Raw genomic sequence first — 16,956 nt, forward strand, 5'->3', positions numbered from 1 at the left:
CCATCCCCTGTGGCTCTGACACTGTTTCCACCGCTAGGGGGGATCTTGAAGGGAGGACACACTCAGCGGTATGGGCAGACACACAGGCAAGACAGGATAACAGGGCACACTTTGCAGTGCAAGGTTCGCCAGAGACCCCCAGTGGAGCGTTCCGGGTGAAGTGACTTCACAAAGGTTCCCTGTCCTTTTATTTTGCAGGAATTATTGAAACAGCCAGCTTCTGACAATTCAATTGAAAAACCACCACTGGGTCTGTTTTCCTTCTGACTTCTAATATCATGCAGTGGGAATGGAACAATAGAGGGAGGGGAAGAAGAAAGGGAACATTTTACAAGGCCTGGAAAGACAGTGGCAGGTAAAGGGTGTAAGGGATGCTCTCTGTTGGAGGAAATGACTCCAAACTGTTCCTCAGTGTGTGACTCTCTGTTTGGTGCAACAGTGTCACATCTAGCTGGTCATGCTTTAAAAAGGAGTGGCGAACTGGCGATTGTTTGTATGTGTTGGTGAAGCCTGTCCGCCATTCCCCAATGGAAGCCATTGTGTGTCACATTTGCCCTTTCTGTTGTGTCACAACCCTCTGATGGTATTTGTGTTTTTGGCATATTTCTGAGTGCTGTCCCCCTCATGTGCCCTGTGCCAACGATAGCAGCATGTGACATTCAAAAATATGTGCAAAAGGACAGGGTTTAGCATGTACATATTCTAGTTGTATTCTCCATCCTCTACACAAATTGAGCCATGCAGCTTGGGCATAATCCATTTAAACCTCTTAGATTATCACCCACTGGTAACCAGCAGATTTACCAAACACTCAACTGAATGGACACACCATTACACATATCATGCAGTATTTATTTGTTGGGGACTGAGAGTAGTAACTTTTTGAAATATTATTCAATTAAATGTTTTCATAAAAATAACTACTACTGTTAAACATTTAAAATGGAAGTAATACTTAAATTTGTTCATAGGAGAAAGCTTATGAAACACATACAGGTTATTTGTGTGGGGAAGAACACACTGCTCAATGAGACTGTTATAGCCATAATCTGACTTCATAATCCAATGTTTTTTCCACCATCCAAGTCAAGCTCTTCTTCCATTCTGTTACAGCACATTGCTGCAGGTATAGTTGCCTTACAGAGGGTTAGGAATCCTGAGAGGCCAAATCCCAGGACTGGGCCTTGCCCCTAGCCAGATGGCTCTCATCAGAGAGAGTGATCAACCCTCTTTACTCTAACAAGCTAGGCTTCAAGCATGGGCCTCACTGCGCTCCTGTTCCCTTCGTGTTTTTTTTGGTTCCACTAGAGAGGATGTTGTCATTGCCACGCTACTCCTTGTCAAATTCTTACTCACCACAGCACTACCTAGAAAGTGGTTATGTACAATGGTTGTAGTATGTCATTTTATACACAGTAATATTTGTGTTACACTGCACTTGGACTACTTAACACTGTAATTATCATGAAATAATAGGAGTCATGACAGTCATGACAGCTTGGTGTCAGCTTATGTAACTGACTTTTAAATTGTCATGGAAAATTCCATTCATTAGTCTTTTAGCAAGCTAACTTGACAGAAAAAACACACAAAAACCCTCAAACAAATTATTACTCACCAACGGTGGAACAGTGGGAAACCCTGAACTTGTTTCCCTTATGCAACTAGCTTTCTTTAAATTATTCAGCTGACAATGCTGACAAAGTGGAACATTGAGAATGGACAAACATCCAACTTGTTGTTAATTGGTTTTCACATTTTCCAGTCACACGTTTGCTTGGCCTATATGAAAGCTGCTGTGAATACTTCTTAGATTATATAATTTTTGTGCAATTATTTTTTTTACTTTTGATAGTGGTATTTTAAGTTATGCAAGTTGCAGCTGCATTGTGCCTGTGTATGTTAGTCTATTGCCCTCTCACCTGTGACTACAACAAAGGCTGCTAAAACTCTCTCTCTCATGAACTCCCATACAAGGGATACTCAGGAGGCAGGGGAAAACAAGGTACAATTGGCCAAAAACACCTTGCCTTAAATGCTAAAATGGTACAACATGTAGAGACAAGAGATTCACGTGATTGCAATATATTCTATTTACTCAGGCTGGCTCCACCAACCAAGGCCATTAGCCGAAGTAGCTTTGAGCTGAGACATGCTCCCTGATATGATAGTTCCTCCAAACAATTGCTCCAGGTTCAGACGAGGTCACAGGCAACTCAGAGGACCAGAGGGGAGCTGGCGGAGGCCAGGCGGTATTTGCTGTCCAATTCAAAGTTCAGCATCCCACTTTGAATGCTTGAAACGCTGTGGTTTAGCAGTATATGGGAGTGGGTGAAGGAACTCACTGCATAAATGTTTATCTTTGTTTCTAATATGTGTGCAAGAGTGTGCTGATGCATACAACATGTGAGGAATGACAAGAGGGGACAGCTGATCAGGGACATAAGTGTAAATATTCAACGTTTTGTTCTAGAGAGGAAATACTATATCATGGGTTACTTTTAGTCTTACACCATTGCAAGCCCACCCAATTTAGGGGGCAATTTAACTTGATCTGGTATTGTTAAATTGACATCTGTTGTCTCACATTTGTGTCTTGTTGTCTGTGTGTCTGATTGTAGATGATTTACCATCTTGTATGGTCTTGTTTTAGTGAATCATTACGTGCTCAGCGCTGTTCTTTTCTATTAGCTTTGACAAATACAAGTAAGGAGTTGATGCTTACTACAGTATGTCCCAAAGCTGGTAATGGCACTTAAGTAACTCAGCGTGCTGTAATTTTGATCTAACTCATGCAAACATACAAGTCACTGGATCAGTGAGTACAACGTAGACTCCCAGATAAGCTTGTGATCTGCCATGCATATAACTAGCACCCCAAGCTAGTAGTTGTACAAAAAATCTTTGAGTAATTCTTTGTGAGGATAGCACAAACAACAATCAGATGTTGTTCTGAGATATGCATCACACTGTGGCAAATCTTGGTGCCCCAATAATTAGATGTTGACCAATAATTAGATGTTGAGATTTGGATTTATGACTGTTGTAACAAGAACACATACTCTGAACTCTCTGGCTCTATATTGTATGTGGAATGTACGATATCCATTCATACATTAATGTTCACCACATATAACAAACACGTGAATCAGCCGACTTCTCTTGGTTTAAATCTTTGCTTTTATGTTTTAGAAAGCCTATCATTTGTCATTGACAGTATTGCTAATGAAAGACAATTTGTACCCCAATATGCAAAATTGAAGAAGAGTCTTCAAGGTGGGGTGTTTTCAAATAAAACATGAATATATGTAAATGTATTCACTTTAAACATAATAGACACATGCCCATATTTTTGGAAAGTTTCTGAAACAAGCTTTGCATAAAAAGCAATGTAATCTTCAGAATCTCACAAAGTGATTGGTGAGTGTGAGCCTCACAGTTTGTGGTAATGTATACAGTGAATGAAAAATGCCTTCCTTCTTCACTTTTAGACATAAAACAAGAAGGGAAGAAAACAAGGCAAAGCTTCTGCCATGTGGGCCATATTGAGCACGCTACCTACATTTGCTAGCACATTAATTATAGCAATGCCAAGGCATCTGCCTCGCATTTGTAGACACACATCGAGTAATAATTAATCAGCCAATCCATTGCATCTGAGCTCTGTCTCTCAATTTCTGCACTTAAACTCGCAAACATATTTGTTGTTGCTTCATAAATCAGGAGCCAATTAAGATGGAATTGGAGAGGTATATTATGATAAGCAATTCTTAAGAATGTATTCATGAGATGATATAGGATAATGAGAAGAGCCTAACCATCATGAATTAGACAGCGCAACATAGCTCTTTACTACATAGTCAACCAAATAGATCACAATCAAACATGTTCAGTCATATGAGAGCTTGAACTAGGCTACTCATGCAGATGCGTTGTTCAGTTAGTCATAAATAAGGTATAAGACATTGCACATGCAAGGATTTATTATCAATAACAAGTTATGCTTCACTTCTGTGTACTCCTGAAAGCATATTATAATATGGTTTGCATTAAATGACCAGTGTGTTAAATGATGATTAAAAATAAGTTAGAGCCCTTGAGTTACTTGGCAAGAGCTTTAAAAGCCAGTTCAATTTCATTCTACCCAGAAACTAAGTAATGGCTGTCGAAGTCAGAACAAATTGTTAAAATAGGCGAATTACTGAGTCCGCTTACAGGTTGATGTTGGAAACTTGTGAATCACTATGATTGTGCCCATTATTACAATGAACTTGCCCCAATAACTTATTCTCTTTTTTAATTAGCTCATTTTTCTGAAGAAAAGGCAGAAATCCTTTCATTTTCTGCTTCGAAAAGAAACTCAATTAAGAGGTCCCAAAAGGAGCCGTTAATGACCTCTGATGAAAGAGACAGAGGTTAGAACTATTTCATGTCATTTTGTTATCTATTATTCCCTCTCTTATATATCCATCTATCTATCTTATTATCTAACAGTCAATTATTCTTATTCTATTCTTGTTTAGAATTTTTTATAATATGCAGTTTTTCCAACATCTCATCATAATCTAAGAGAAGTTTTATCTCCTTGCAAATAATACACTGATGCAACGTCCGACTGTTTTGCTTCCCTGTTTGTGCAGCTGATGAACAAATGGGAATTATCACCAACACGCACTAAAAGCAAATGGTTCTATATAGTGCCAAATAAGGGTTATTTGGCGTGTAACCATAGCGGATCTCTTTTTGGTGCTACATATAACCTTTTTTTGTGTTAATATACAAGTTTAATCAGGTGTGCTAGCTCTGGAACAGCTGGGGGTCCCTGAGGAGAGAATTTTTTATAATCTAAGAACCTCTGATTTAATCAATTGTTCTCAATTGATAAGGCCATAAGTGAGTCTTTCACAAGACACCATCATTGGCCATAGTCATATATAACATGTAATGGCATAACACAACTGTTTAGATAAGCTGGAATGCCACTCTCACTCATGGTTGCACAAAAAGAGCTGTGCGCAAACCACGGCCAAAAACATTTGAATGAGCAGCCACCCCTACATTTTTAATATCACTTAAAGATTAAAGAACCCTGCAAATAACCATTGAAGGGCTCAAAGGGTTCTTTGAGTCATTATGGTTCCACGTAAAACCATCACCCTTCCCAAAGAACCCTTGAGGAACCCTCCTTTCTTAGTGTGTACATTTACAGTCACCAATCAATCTTTTTAATCAAGATAATATGCAAGTGAATGCAAAAGATTATCTGTAATGAAATGCCCTGATGTGCCATGAAGCGTTGTCACGAGAGACAATATTATAATGCTAATTAGTATGAAATATGATCACAAAAAGGATGTTATGCTTTGGGCTTTTTTGATTACCATACAACACTTTGGAAGCCATGCTTAATCATTGTTCAGTGTGCTATGTACATAGCTTGTGGAGGTTAGGCGGCAGATGGAGTAGGCCTTGTCAGCTGACAGACATCTGTCCTCAGGCCATTGACAGATAGAGAAATAGGTGAGAGAAAGACATTAACATCTCTGCTGGAGGTACGTGTAGTAAGTGATCACCCTGAATTCACTCCTGACAGAAAGGTGGGACTTTCCACTAATGACCAGGCACATACCCATAGAGACCAACAGGATGGCATTGAGGTACTAAAGACCAGAAAACGATTGAGCAAGAGGAGAGCCAAATAGAAAGAAACTACTTACTGTACAATTTCTTTCAGGAGGAAGATAAGCTTGAGTTATTCCTGTCTTATGATGCCTTACTTATTTTTTGCACCGGTGATGTGGAGGAACAATGAGAAATACAAGTGAAATAGGGCAAAAGGCTAAGACACTGATGTGATATAATATCTGGAGCTACATTTTTCAACCAGTTTTTGATGGATCTCTATGCATGCCATGTGACAGTGCACTGTATTTACAGGTTAATAAAATCAGAACGTCTTTATAAAAACAGGGTGGGTGAGAAAGTAATCCACAAAAGCTGTGGTGTGTAAAATTGGATTTTCCATAGGAGTTGTGGAGAGGAACAGTTGTCGATTGACGTGGATACACAGTGCCTTGCTTAGAATTTTCCCAGCATAAAAAAAAAATGTTTATGATGAATAATACCATGTATTTTATCATCCAGATGTATGGCACGACGGCCATTGTTTTAGAAGATTAGCATCAGTCTGGGTGTCTTTCCTATAACTTGGTTTGACCCTGGTAGGGGAACCCATGCTGCAGGTACAGTGCCTTGCAAAAGTATTAATCCCCCTTGGCATTTTTCCTATTTTGTTGCATTACAACATGTAATTTAAATTTATTTTTATTTGGATTTCATGTAATGGACATACACAAAATAGTCCAAATTGGTGAAGTGAAATGAAAAAGACAACTTGTTTCAAAAAATTCAAAAAAATAAATAACAGAAAAGTGGTGCATGCATACAGTGGGGAAAAAAGTCTTTAGTCAAATCAAATCAAATCAAATCAAATCAAATTTTATTGGTCACATGCGCCGAATACAACAGGTGCAGACATTACAGTGAAATGCTTACTTACAGCCCTTAACCAACAGTGCATTTATTTTAAACAAAAAAAGTAAGAATAAAACAACAACAAAAAAGTGTTGAAAAAAAAAGAGCAGAAGTAAAATAAAGTGACATAAAGTGACAGTAGGGAGGCTATATATACAGTAAAATAAAGTGACAGTAGGGAGGCTATATATACAGGGGGTACCGTTGCATAGTCAATGTGCGGGGGCACCGGCTAGTTGAGGTAGTTGAGGTAATATGTACATGTGGGTAGAGTTAAAGTGACTATGCATAAATACTTAACAGAGTAGCAGCAGCGTAAAAAGGATGGGGTGGGGGGCAGTGCAAATAGTCCGGGTAGCCATGATTAGCTGTTCAGGAGTCTTATGGCTTGGGGGTAGAAGCTGTTGAGAAGTCTTTTGGACCTAGACTTGGCACTCCGGTACCGCTTGCCGTGCGGTAGCAGAGAGAACAGTCTATGACTAGGGTGGCTGGAGTCTTTGACAATTTTGAGGGCCTTCCTCTGACACCGCCTGGTATAGAGGTCCTGGATGGCAGGGAGCTTTGCCCCAGTGATGTACTGGGCCGTACGCACTACCCTCTGTAGTGCCTTGCGGTCAGAGGCCAAGCAGTTGCCATACCAGGCGGTGATGCAACCAGTCAGGATGCTCTCGATGGTGCAGCTGTAGAATTTTTTGAGGATCTGAGGACCCATGCCAAATCTTTTTAGTCTCCTGAGGGGGAATAGGCTTTGTCGTGCCCTCTTCACGACTGTCTTGGTGTGTTTGGACCATGATAGTTCGTTGGTGATGTGGACACCAAGGAACTTGAAGCTCTCAACCTGTTCCACTACAGCCCCGTCGATGAGAATGGCACCAATTGTGCAAGTTCTCCCACTTAAAAAGATGAGAGAGGCCTGTAATTTTCATCATAGGTACACGTCAACTATGACAGACAAAATGAGAAAAAGAAATCCAGAAAATCACATTGTAGGATTTTTTATGAATTTATTTGCAAATTATGGTGGAAAATAAGTATTTGGTCAATAACAAAAGTTTCTCAATACTTTGTTATATACCCTTTGTTGGCAATGACACAGGTCAAACGTTTTCTGTAAGTCTTCACAAGGTTTTCACACACTGTTGCTGGTATTTTGGCCCATTCCTCCATGCAGATCTCCTCTAGAGCAGTGATGTTTTGGGGCTGTCGCTGGGCAACACGGACTTTCAACTCCCTCCAAAGATTTTCTATGGGGTTGAGATCTGGAGACTGGCTAGGCCACTCCAGGACCTTGAAATGCTTCTTACGAAGCCACTCCTTCATTGCCCGGGCGGTGTATTTGGGATCATTGTCCACCTTCAATGCCCTTGCTGATGGAAGGAGGTTTTCACTCAAAATCTCACGATACATGGCCCCATTCATTCTTTCCTTCACACGGATCAGTCGTCCTGGTCCCTTTGCAGAAAAACAGCCCCAAAGCATGATGTTTCCACCCCCATGCTTCACAGTAGGTATGGTGTTCTTTGGATGCAACTCAGCATTCTTTGTCCTCCAAACACGACGAGTTGAGTTTTTACCAAAAAGTTATATTTTGGTTTCATCTGACCATATGACATTCTCCCAATCCTCTTCTGGATCATCCAAATGCACTCTAGCAAACTTCAGACGGGCCTGGACATGTACTGGCTTAAGCAGGGGGACACGTCTGACACTGCAGGATTTGAGTCCCTGGCGGCGTAGTGTGTTACTGATTGTAGGCTTTGTTACTTTGGTCCCAGCTCTCTGCAGGTCATTCACTAGGTCCCCCCGTGTGGTTCTGGGATTTTTGCTCACTGTTCTTGTGATCATTTTGACCCCACGGGGTGAGATCTTGCGTGGAGCCCCAGATCGAGGGAGATGATCAGTGGTCTTGTATGTCTTCCATTTCCTAATAATTGCTCCCACAGTTGATTTCTTCAAACCAACCTGCTTACCTATTGCAGATTCAGTCTTCCCAGCCTGGTGCAGGTCTACAATTTTGTTTCTGGTGTCCTTTGACAGCTCTTTGGTCTTGGCCATAGTGGAGTTTGGAATGTGACTGTTTGAGGTTGTGGACAGGTGTCTTTTATACTGATAACAAGTTCAAACAGGTGCCATTAATACAGGTAACGAGTGGAGGACAGAGGAGCCTCTTAAAGAAGAAGTTACAGGTCTGTGAGAGCCAGATATATTGCTTGTTTGTAGGTGACCAAATACTTATTTTCCACCATAATTTGCAAATAAATTCATTAAAAATCCTACAATGTGATTTTCTGGATTTTTTTCCCTCAATTTGTCTGGCATAGTTGACGTGTACCTATGATGAAAATTACAGGCCTCTATCATCTTTTTAAGTGGGAGAACTTGCACAATTGGTGGCTGACTAAATACTTTTTTCCCCCACTGTATGTATTCACCCCCGTTGCTATGAAGCCCCTAAATACGATCTGGTGCAACCAATTACCTTCAGAAGTCACATAATTAGTTAAATAAAGACCACATGTGTGCAATCTAAGTGTCACATGATCTGTCACATGATCTCAGTAAATATACACCTGTTCTGAAAGGCCCCAGAGTCTGCAACACCACTAAGCAAGGGGCACCATGAAGACCAAGGAGCTCTCCAAACAGGTCAGGGACAAAGTTGTGAGAAGTACAGATCAGGGTTGGGTTATAAAATAATATCAGAAACTTTGAACATCCCACAGAGCACCATTGATTCCATTATTAAAAAATGGAAAGAATATGGCGCCACAACAAACCTGCCAAAAGAGGGCCGCCCACCAAAACTCACGGACCAGGCAAGGAGGGCATTAATCAGAGAGGCAATAAAGAGACCAAAGATAACCCTGAAGGAGCTGCAAAGCGCCACAGCGGAGATTGGAGTATCTGTCCATTGGACCACATTAAGCCATACACTCCACAGAGCTGGGCTTTATGGAAGATTGGCCAGAAAAAAACCCATTGCTTAAAGAAAAAAAATAAGCAAACACGTTTGGTGTTCACCAAAAGGCATGTGGGAGACTCCCCAAACATATGGAAGAAGGTACTCTGGTCAGATGAGACTAAAATTGAGCTTTTTGGACATCAAGGAAAATGCTATGTCTGGCGCAAACCCAACACCTCTCATCAACCTGAGAACACCATCCCCACAGTGAAGCATGGTGGTGGCAGCATCATGCTGTGGGGATGTTTTTCAGCGGCAGGGACTGGGAAACAGGTCAGAATTGAAGGAATGATGGATGGTGCTAAATACAGGGAAATTCTTGAGGGAAAACTGTTCCAGTCTTCCAGAGATTTGAAACTGGGACGGAGGTTCACCTTTCAGCAGGACAATGACCCTAAGCATACTGCTAAAGCAACACTTGAGTGGTTTAAGGGGAAACATTTAAATGTCTTGGAATGGCCTAGTCAAAGCCCAGACCTCAAACCAATTGAGAATATGTGGTATGACTTAAAGATTGCTGTACACCAGCGGAACCCATCCAACTTGAAGGTGCTGGAGCAGTTTTGCCTTAAAGAATGGGCAAAAATCCCAGTGGCTAGATGTGCCAAGCTTATAGAGACATACCCACAAGAGACTTGCAGCTGTAATTGCTGCAAAAGGTGGCTCTACAAAGTATTGACTTTGGGGGGGCGTGAATAGTTATGCACGCTCATGTTTTTTGTTTGTTTGTCTTATTTCTTATTTGTTTAGGCATGTTGTGTAAATCAAATGATACAAACTCCCAAAAATCCATTTTAATTCCAGGTTGTACGGCAACAAAATAGGAAAAATGCCAAGGGGGTTGAATACTTTCGCAAGCCACTGTACATGAAATAAGTGACCAGTAACATGATTTATCACACAAACCTTTTTACATTGTGAACCGGTTCTCTATTTTTTTCATCAACCAAATTTTGTGGATGCTTTCCATCAATAATAACACATTTATTAAATGATGACTCATTGGCAGAATGAAATGTCTTGCAGATCTGCAGTGTCTTGCAGCTCTGATCTGATCTGATCTGATCACAAAGAACAAATACCAGTTAAAATGTTAATGCCAACGTGTTCATAAAATCACCCTAACCACGGAAATATGAGAAAATTTGTTTGCAGCATAATTGATGACTGAGGCAGAGTGATTAGATGAGGAAAATGTCAGCCATAATCTTTGTGCCATTGTGAAGCTTGCCTGTGCTACCTTTTGTTCAGACATGTACCATTTTAAGATGCATTAATTTATCCTCTGCAGTCAGTACTTTAAAATTGTCTAGTCTTTTCTCTGCCCAGACACCTAGTTTAATTGGTGTGAAGACATAAATAGTAGAGAGGTAGAGAAAGTTGTCCCGGCAATAAATCATCTATCAAAATGACAATATTTGATTTGCTTCATGCCGTTCCAGCAGGACCTTCTTTCTGCTTGCATAATCCGTTTGATTGGACAGCTCTACAAGGATCCCACAAAGCCGGGATATGAGATGCAAGATGTGGACCTACATTAGTGCCGGCTGCTCTTTCAAACAGCTCCTCTCACACTCTAATCAAGGCAAGCTTCTCCAGACGTAATTACCATCACCGTATTTACCAAAGGGGTTTTCCCTGGTGTCCCAGGAATTATTTTTCTTAATTCTTTTGTAAACAGGCCATGAAAGTAATACACAAAGCATTTATAGCCGAATCTGATCAATAGTCTTTCAACCTTCAGTAGTTGATGATCTTTGTTGGTGATGTTGGTCTGTACAAAATATCGTTGAACGTGTGTGTGTGTGTGTGTGTGTGTGTGTGACACCTACCTACACTGTAGCACAAAGAGAACTGAAGGAATTCAACCCATATGCAGGCAGACAACAGACTTTAAGCTAATTCTGTCAGCATTAACAATTATCTAAATGTATTTAGGTCCTGTGTCTGCCAACACAAACATTAGATTCATACCTCAACATGGTCATGGGTCAGAGACTGCGGTGTCATCCATGTCCCATAGAGTCCCACTGAGAGTGACGTGACTGAAATGATGGCCAAAAGTCTTAATGTCGCTGTGGGAGACTGACCTCATCTTATCTTAAATTCTTTATCTAGTATTGTTAGAATAACTTGAAATGTCAGTAAGAGTAAAACATTGTGTGTTTGTGTGTGTGAGAGAGTGTGAGTGTGACAGAGAGAGAGGGAGATACTGTGTTATACTTACTCACTTTGATTAGTATTTTACACAGTATTCAAATGAAACAACACAGTCCACACAACATAAAGAGACAACAAGACTAGGTTCATAAACAAACCATCAGCGATATTTGCTGAAAAAAACGTGATGTTAATGTTAGAGTATTACTCAACCATTACAATGTATAGGGCATATACAATTAGATATCTTATTGTTTTCATTTTGCAAGTTGTACAATGAGTAGAATGAGTGACAGATTCTTTACATCATCACTCTTTCCCTCCCCATCAGTCAGTAGTCTAATTACCCTAGAATCTGTCATCACCATGCCAGGGCAAAATATCAAACATATCCCATTAATACACTTCAGAGTCATGCTCATGGCCTCACTTAAAGTCCATGACCTAATGCTCATCTAGCATGTGGTGTAATTATGGGTCATTCAGAGTCATACCAATGGTAATCATTATGTGTCAGATAAGACCATTATACTGTACCTGTAGGACTTCTAGGAAGACCTTTTCTATCTGCCAATCTGACCTTGAAATTAGTAAAGGTGTGGAGATCTTGCCAAAACAACAGTTTTGTAGACATACATTCATTAATAGCAGTTACAGATATGGGTGGTTTAGTTTTTGTGCCCTTTGAAACACAAAACACAACGCTTAAATTCGGATAATCTTCCAGACATATTGTAGACGTTATTTAAAGCAAGAGACCAGCTAATTCTATTTTCACAATTTCCCCTCTAACTGGTTGGGTCATCACAGAGAGCTCTTCTCTAATGCCCTTCTAAACTTCCAATAATACAGATCATCTTTCATGACATCTGGAGGTTCTAACATCTTACATGACATATGGACTTTAGTGTGCATTGGTGACAATGTGTTTGCAGTAATAAAATGTTCCTGTCTTTGAAAGCCATTTTGTGACAGAGAAATTGGAGCAATGTTAAAAACATTGTGCAGTGTTTGTCATGCTTAGTTGTTTAACCTGGCATGAATTCAGCTAACAGCACAAGAGGGTTATTTATCTTGGCTAGCCATTGCCCCAGGCTAATAACAGCAAAGCACTTAATGGCAAATAAGTGACATCTTTTTCCAAATGATTCAACAGTCTTCAAAAATGGAGCTGGTCGGTCCCCCGTAGCTATTGTCAGTGTCTATGGTGACTTATAGCATTATGTCACAGTGCCCTCGGAGGGGCAAATAAGGGCTTAGCATAAATTAAAACCTCCAAAAATAACTATGTAGAACTTCTTGAAAAACAATGGCTCTGGCTTCCAACAAATCATGTCTGTTCTGTTACCCATCTTCATGTGAAGCTAAGCTGGTGTTGTTGGACACATTGAAAACCTATGAGAGGCTGCACTGTCAATTGTAGCTCATCCATTACTTTAGGTATTGCTAGCTGTCAGACAAAGGCTTTAGAATGAAAGCCTTCCTAATATTGAGTTGCACCCCCTTTTGCCCTCAGAACAGCCTCAATTCATTGGGGCATGGACTCTACAAGGTGTTTAAAGCGTTCCACAGGGATGCTGGCCCATGTTGACTCCAATGCTTCCCACAGTTGTGTCAAGTTGGCTGGATGTCCTTTGGGTGGTGGATAATTTTTGATACACATGAGAAACTGTTGAGCGTGAAAAACACATTACATGTCTCAATTGTCTCAAGGCTTAAAAAGCCTTCTTTAACCTGTCTCCTCCACTTCATCTACACTGATTGAAGTGGATTTAACAAGTGACATTAATAAGGGATCATACCGTTCACCTTGATTCACCCGGTCAGTCATGGAAAAAGCAGGTGTTCCTAATGTTTCGTACACTCAGTGTATGTACAATGTATTTCCTCATTCATCGTCCGCACAAGTCATAATAAGTTATAAGGATTTCATGCTTTGCTTTATTACAAATGATGGCTGAATCACAAAGCATAATTATGCATCACTGATGCAGCATCAGTTATATTTCTGATTTATTAACATAAATTATCAGTTAAACCTTGTGGATGAAAAAACTGTGTGTATGTGTCTGTAGTGTGTGTGTAGTGGAGGGATTGACTGTAGCCTACCATTCGTTATTAATGACTTCCATCTTTCTATGCATTTTAATACTCTGCGATATTGCGGTGTGGTGAAAAATTTAACAGCGTGTCTTTGGCCAATTGGTCTTGTGCCTACTGAAACAATCTGCCAGTGGGAAGGAGAGGCCCCTATTGCCCAGTTTGTATGTTAGTACAGCTTACCGCCTCAGACTAACACACTCACTGAACTGACAGCATGATGCTGATCACCTAAAAGCCTATTCTCAGCTGATTTTGTAATGGTAGAATTATAGTAGGACTATACTTCAAAAGGCCTTCAGAATAAGTTAGAGCCATAAATCAATAGAGCCAGTGTAATGTGTGTCCATTTATGTTATTTTCCTCCCCACTTCAAATGCACACACTGCTCTTCATGAAGCCAGCGTTCCACTGACAACATTCTCCCTCTCATTACCAGGTGTTTTCAACCACCAGACCTAATTACATAATTATAGAAAACAATCATCTGTGGAAAGTTGGAACCCTCACTGATTTAATTAAAAACAACATTTATTAATTAAGTCGCCGGTGCCTTATGTGACATTGCAGTTGTTCTGTACTCCTGAGTGGCGCAGTGGTCTAAGGCACTGCATCGCAGTGCTAACTGTGCCACTAGAGATCCTGGTTCGAATCCAGGCTCTGTCGCAGCCGGCCGCGACCGGGAGACTCATGGGCGGCGCACAATTCGTCCAGGGTAGGGGAGGGAATGGCCGGTAGGGATGTAGCTCAGTTGATAGAGCATGGTGTTTGCAACGCCAGGGTTGTGGGTTCAATTCCCACGGGGGGCCAGTATAAAAAAATAAAAAAATAAAAAATATGTATTCACTAACTGTAAGTCGCTCTGGATAAGAGCGTCTGCTAAATGACTAAAATGTAAATGTTCTGGAACTATCCAATATCTAATGCAAGGATGTCATCATGAATCCATCCATGTGAAGCCCAAGGGTTATTGTATACTGAACAACAATATGAATGCAACAATTTACAGTTTATAAAAGGAAATAAGTATATTTAAATAAATTCATTACGCCCTAATCTATGGATTTCACATGACTGGGCAGGGGCGCACTGGGGACCCAGATCCAGCCAATCAGAATTATTTTTTTCCCACAAAAGGGCTTTATTACATATTCCTCAGCATACATACACCCCCTCCTCTCCCCTCCCCTCCCCCTCCCCGCTTCAGATGATCCCGCAGGTGAAGAAGCCGGATGTGGAGATCCTGGGCTGGTGTGGTTACACGTGGTCTGCGGTTGTGAGTCCGGTTGGACGTACTCCCAAATTCTCTAAAACAACATTATGGTAGACATTATGGTAGACAAATGAAAATTGAATTCTCTGGCAACAGCTCTGGTGGACATTTCTTCAGTCATCATGACAATTGCATGCTCCCTCAAAACTTGAGACATCTGTGGCATTGTGTTGTGTGACAAAACAATACATTTTAGAGTAGCCTGTTATCAATCCCAGCACAAGGTGCACCTGTGTAATGATCATGCTGTTTAATCAGCTTCTATCAGGTTGATGGATTATCTTGACAAAGGATAAAATGCTTACTAACAGGGATGTAAACAAATTTGTGCACACAATCTGAGAGAAATACGGTTTTTGTGCGTATGGAAAATGTTTTAATTAATTATATAATCCACATAATAATTCACATTTCCTGTTGCTGCATGATTATTTTCCTGCTTTAGCAAACTGGCTCAAATACAGTATAAGATTATTGTAATTTAATAGCTTGATGTCTTCACAACTCCGAATGTTTTTTGAGTGCTAGACAGCTCTTGGTGTAATCTGTATGACCATACAGCCGGACTCTTATCATGCATTAATGCAGACTTTGGTTCTTCAAAACATAGCAGTCACCTAGACATTTCCACCTCTGAAGTGACATTTTCCATGGAAATCAATCGAGCCACCTCACCCTCCATCATTTAGAGCCCAGCACTTGTCACACTGAGTAGCCTGACTTAACGGCTGCCAGCTAGGTTTCAATAGACCAGCCATTGATTTGAGGGCAGGCAATTCTTTGGCACGAAAAATATTTGATCCCTTACTTCCACAGCACCACCACCACCACCATACATATAGATGAAAAGTTAATCGTGCCCAACTAGGATATAAAATACAGATCAAAGGTGTTTTTGTGAAAAAAAATGAAAGAATCAAATGTAATTGAGAAGCAATCATTCATCACCCACGTGTTATTTGTTCACAATTAGTTTCTTCTGTCGATGGGTACAGTAGCATGGGGTCATTGCTGAAAATGTTAAATGTAATAAAATAGGATGATGAAGGGAGGTGATTTTCTTTCTCTCTAGTACTGTACCTTATTTCTGAATTCCCCTTTCTCCATCACACAAACACAGTGAGTGTTTTCACACCTCCACCTAATGCTGCCATTGATTGACACTCTCATTGGGGGTGTAAGGAGGGAGCCTTTTACCCACAGTGTTGATCCTCCTGTGCTAATGATGGCTGGGCCTTTTCATGTGTGTACCTGTGACCTGATCCTCTGATCCTGAGGAGTTATTACAGTACGCTGCTCTCACTGACGATGTCATGCACCACTATAAAAGCCACATGCAGATGTCACACTGATGAATATGAACAAGACTTGACACTCCGGAATAGAAGATATTAACATGCAGAGGTGCACGCAGACACTGTCTCCTAGATACAGTGACAGCCATACTTGTTTACATGACATTCATTGTCCACATAAACCTTGCCAGGTTTCTTACTAATAGCACTTATCCACTACCAATGTGCTCTCATTTTTAGATGTGTTCTCTGTGTTTATGAACTTGTATATGATGCATTTTGTCTTTATTCCTCCCAACCTACGGGTGCTGCAACACACAACTTATTTGATCACAAACAGGATAAAAGTACCATGTCCTTCAGTCCAGACTGGCCATCACATTAAAGTCTGCTCATAGTCTGCCCAGTCGAGAGCCTTGCCACTAGGTGTAGCTCACAGACTCAGGTACCAGTAACTCCACCAAGCAATAGATGCCTCGTAAATAATACAATCTAAAGGACTCCGAAACAGGTTACAGTCCTTTCATTGCATGGGCAAAGAGCAAACAGAGGCAAAGACTCAATCTTTTTATTTGAAAGGAATGGTTGCTTTTCCAATGCATCTATTCTAGTAGGCCCTTGTCCTTATCAAA

Source organism: Coregonus clupeaformis, chromosome 15, assembly GCF_020615455.1.
Source record: "Coregonus clupeaformis isolate EN_2021a chromosome 15, ASM2061545v1, whole genome shotgun sequence".
Taxonomy (NCBI): domain Eukaryota; kingdom Metazoa; phylum Chordata; class Actinopteri; order Salmoniformes; family Salmonidae; genus Coregonus; species Coregonus clupeaformis.